Raw genomic sequence first — 4459 nt, 5'->3', positions numbered from 1 at the left:
AGTTGTTACACACTCCTTAGCGGATTCCGACTTCCATGGCCACCGTCCTGCTGTCTAGATCAACCAACACCTTTTGTGGGCTCTGATGAGCGTCGCGTCGGGCGCCTTAACCCGGCGTTCGGTTCATCCCGCATCGCCAGTCCTGCTTACCAAGAGTGGCCCACTTGGCACTCGCATTCCATGCCCGGCTCCAATTAAGCGAGTCGGGCTTCTTACCAATTTAAAGTTTGAGAATAGGTTGAGGACGTTTCGTCCCCAAGGCCTCTAATCATTCGCTTTACCAGATAAAACTGCGACAGAGCGCCAGCTATCCTGAGGGAAACTTCGGAGGGAACCAGCTACTAGACGGTTCGATTAGTCTTTCGCCCCTATACCCAAATTTGACGATCGATTTGCACGTCAGAATCGCTACGGTCCTCCACCAGAGTTTCCTCTGGCTTCAACCTCTTCAGGCATAGTTCACCATCTTTCGGGTCCCAACGCGAACGCTCTCGCTCGACCTCTCCGGCAAAGCGGACGAGATCGGCCGGTGATGCGGCCGCCGCGAACGACGACGTCTCACCTCCGCCGGACCGCGCCGACATTCACTTTCACTGCGCCCATGGGTTTCGTACTGCCCCGTGGCTCGCGCTCACGTTAGACTCCTTGGTCCGTGTTTCAAGACGGGTCGGGAAGGTGGCTGACTTCAGCCGCGGACCCCGTGCGCCTCGCGAAACGACACCGGAAGCGCGACCGAGACGAAGAGGCTGGGCACTGAGAACAGTCCCCGACCCACGACGCCCCAGCCGGCACCGGGCGCTCGGCCCCGAAGGGCAGACGCGGCGATCTCTCCTCGCCCGAACGGCGGGCCGACGGACACGCGCGCCTATAGTACCCGACCGAGGCCGGGTTACCTTGCGCGCGGCCTTCTCGCCGCCGTCCAGACGGTCGCGGCCTTCGCCCGGCGCTAGTGCGCTGGTCCCCGATCGGGCGGCGCCGCCGGCGGCCCGTGAGGGTCCGCACGACAACGTCGCCGACAGGGGGCCGGCTGAAAGCGACCGGGCGACCCGACAGGCCCTCCCGTTTGCCTCTCGACGGTTTCACGTACTCTTTAACTCTCTCTTCAAAGTGCTTTTCAACTTTCCCTCACGGTACTTGTTCGCTATCGGTCTCGTGACCGTATTTAGCCTTAGATGGAGTTTACCACCCGCTTTGGGCTGCATTCCCAAACAACCCGACTCTGGGAAGACGCCGTAGCGCGCCCGCCTGTCGCCGCCATGGGCCTGACACCCGCTCTGGGAAAAGGCCTCGATCAGAAGGACGCGGGCGACCGGCGAAGCGCGCCGTGACGAATTCCGTACGCCACAATTCCGCGCACTCCAAAAGCGCGCGGATTCGGCGATGGGCACATCCCGCTTCACTCGCCGTTACTGAGGGAATCCTCGTTAGTTTCTTTTCCTCCGCTTAGTAATATGCTTAAATTCAGCGGGTAGCCTCGTCCGACCTCAGGCCGAAAGTAAGGACCGGGACTATTCTTCCCGTTCCGCGCTCGCCGTCGGCGCCGCGCGCCGCCGCGCACCTCGATTCCCGCCCTTGAGCCGCCAGCCGTTGGCCTCTTCGAGGTCGACTCGCCGCCGCCGCGCGGGATTCTGGTCGCGATCGTCGCGCATCGTGCCGTGCTGTCTTGAGCGGGACGGGCGCTCGCGCGTCCGACGCCGCAGCAGCCGCGCGGAGAAATCCCCGCGCGGAACGTTTGCAACGCGACCCTGAGGCGGGCGCGGCCCCGGGATTGACCCGAGGCCGCAATTTGCGTTCAGAACGTCGATGCTCAATGTGTCCTGCAATTCACACTAATTCACGCAGCTAGCTGCGTCCTTCATCGACTCACGAGCCGAGTGATCCACCGCCAAGAGCCATCCACGATTGTTTCGCTCGCACAGTGCCTCGCACTAAAGGGTGACAAAATATACCGCGCCGAGCGGTCGGCCAGGCCGACGCTTGAAGCCGGAGCGCGCGGCACCGCGGCACTCGACGCGCAAACATTACCGGGTGACCGAATCGCCGGCCGGCGCGCCGCTCCTCGCGGGTCGGGCGCCGGGTAGCAAAAACTTTTTCTCTCGCTTGTCCGAGTTTCGCGTTCGCCGAAGCGTTTGCGAGACCGTTAATGATCCTTCCGCAGGTTCACCTACGGAAACCTTGTTACGACTTTTACTTCCTCTAAATGATCAAGTTAGATCGTCTTCTCGGACGCCGGCTCGACCGTTGCCGGCCGCGCCAGGTCCAATCGGAGGACCTCACTAAACCATTCAATCGGTAGTAGCGACGGGCGGTGTGTACAAAGGGCAGGGACGTAATCAACGCGAGCTAATGACTCGCGCTTACTGGGAATTCCTCGTTCAAGGGAAATAATTGCAATTCCCTATCCCTAGCACGACCGGGGTTCAGCGGGTTACCCAGACCTGTCGGCCAAGGCGAGCACATGCTGATCCGGTCAGTGTAGCGCGCGTGCGGCCCCGAACATCTAAGGGCATCACAGACCTGTTATTGCTCAATCTCGTGTGGCTAAACGCCACTAGTCCCTCTAAGAAGTTAGACGCCGACCGATTGGGTCGCGTAACTAGTTAGCAAGCCAGAGTCTCGTTCGTTATCGGAATTAACCAGACAAATCGCTCCACCAACTAAGAACGGCCATGCACCACCACCCACAGAATCAAGAAAGAGCTCTCAATCTGTCAATCCTCACTGTGTCCGGGCCGGGTGAGATTTTCCGTGTTGAGTCAAATTAAGCCGCAGGCTCCACTCCTGGTGGTGCCCTTCCGTCAATTCCTTTAAGTTTCAGCTTTGCAACCATACTTCCCCCGGAACCCAAAGACTTTGGTTTCCCGCAAGCTGCCGGAGAGGTCGTAAAACTAACGCCCCCCGATCGCTAGTTGGCATCGTTTATAGTCAGAACTAGGACGGTATCTGATCGTCTTCGAACCTCTGACTTTCGCTCTTGATTAAAGAAAACATTCTTGGCAAATGCTTTCGCAGTCGTTCGTCTTGCGCCGATCCAAGAATTTCACCTCTAACGGCACAGTACGAATGCCCCCGTCTGTCCCTCTTAATCATTACCTCGCGCTCCGAAAACCAACAAAATAGAACCGAGGTCCTATTCCATTATTCCATGCACCATTATTCAGGCGAATCGCCTGCTTTGAACACTCTAATTTTTTCAAAGTAAACGTTCCGGCCGCCGCCGACACTCAGTCAAGGGCACCGGCGGAGAACCGGAGGTGAGGCCAGGACGGCCAGTACACGCCTTGCGACGGACCGGCCGCCTGCGCCCAAAATCCAACTACGAGCTTTTTAACCGCAACAACTTAAATATACACTTTTGGAGCTGGAATTACCGCGGCTGCTGGCACCAGACTTGCCCTCCAATGGATACTCGTTAAAGGTTTTAAAGTGTACTCATTCCAATTACAGGGCCTCGTTTAGAGTCCTGTATTGTTATTTTTCGTCACTACCTCCCCGCGTCGGGAATGGGTAATTTGCGCGCCTGCTGCCTTCCTTGGATGTGGTAGCCGTTTCTCAGGCTCCCTCTCCGGAATCGAACCCTGATTCTCCGTTACCCGTAAGAACCTCGGTAGGCCAGTACCGTACCGACGAAAGTTGATAGGGCAGACACTTGAATGATCCGTCGCCGGTGCGAGACCGTGCGATCCGCAAAGTTATCCAGAGTCACCAAAGGTTGCGGGCCGAAGCCCGGTCGGTTTTTGGTCTGATAAAAGCACGCCTCCCGCGAGGTCGGCGCTTCACGCATGTATTAGCTCTAGCATTTCCACAGTTAACCACGTAAAACGTACGATCAAATGAACCATAACTGATTTAATGAGCCATTCGCAGTTTCACTGTACGAGAGCTCGTACTTAGACTTGCATGGCTTAATCTTTGAGACAAGCATATGACTACTGGCAGGATCAACCAGGTAGCTACTTTAGCGTAGCCCCGAAAGGCCGACGAAGGAGGCGCCGCTGATGCGGCGCCGTCGCTCGGTCGATGCGAAACCCGAAGGCTTCTCCGTTAAAATTTCGTTCTTTGCTCGGCTGCCCGAACTCAGAAAACCGTCACCGCCCGTCGCACCCGCCGGAGTAAGACTTCGTCGGCAGGCCTTTCGACCGCCACGTCGCCAACACCGGCGCGAGCGCAACGCACGCCAGACAACTTCGCCGAAGCGACCGCTCAGAACCCGACAAACTGACACTCGGCTCTTCGCGCAGCAGCAACATCTGCCCAGCGAGCCAATCGCCTTTTCACCGATTCTTTACTTGTCGAAGCTTGTCAGCTCCCACAAGTATAGCAAAGATGAGTGTTGTCCCTGGGGTCTTCCGTTTGAAATTCTAACGTAAAAAAAAGGTGCACGATTGCGCCAGGTGTTGAACTATTGCGAGGCATATCACACACGCTCGCGCGGCCTAAACAGGCTCATGCTCGCGCG

At 57.6% G+C, this 4459-nt stretch overlaps 2 non-coding genes across 2 annotated transcripts; both read right to left on the bottom strand.

The window, feature by feature from the left end:
* Positions 1–1740: 1740 nt before the first annotated feature.
* On the bottom strand, positions 1741–1894 carry LOC146142626 (5.8S ribosomal RNA). Its single transcript, XR_014499589.1, has one exon. It is a non-coding gene; the product is annotated as a 5.8S ribosomal RNA (ribosomal RNA).
* A 247-nt stretch (positions 1895–2141) lies between these two features.
* On the bottom strand, positions 2142–3952 carry LOC146142625 (small subunit ribosomal RNA). The gene has a single exon (XR_014500743.1). It is a non-coding gene; the product is annotated as a small subunit ribosomal RNA (ribosomal RNA).
* Positions 3953–4459: the final 507 nt, after the last annotated feature.

Source organism: Ascidiella aspersa, chromosome 5 (assembly GCF_963924565.1).
Source record: "Ascidiella aspersa chromosome 5, kaAscAspe10.2, whole genome shotgun sequence".
Classification (NCBI taxonomy): Eukaryota; Metazoa; Chordata; class Ascidiacea; order Phlebobranchia; family Ascidiidae; genus Ascidiella; species Ascidiella aspersa.
The sequence above is the reverse complement of the archived record's forward strand: the minus strand, read 5'-3'. Positions and strand labels throughout refer to the sequence as shown.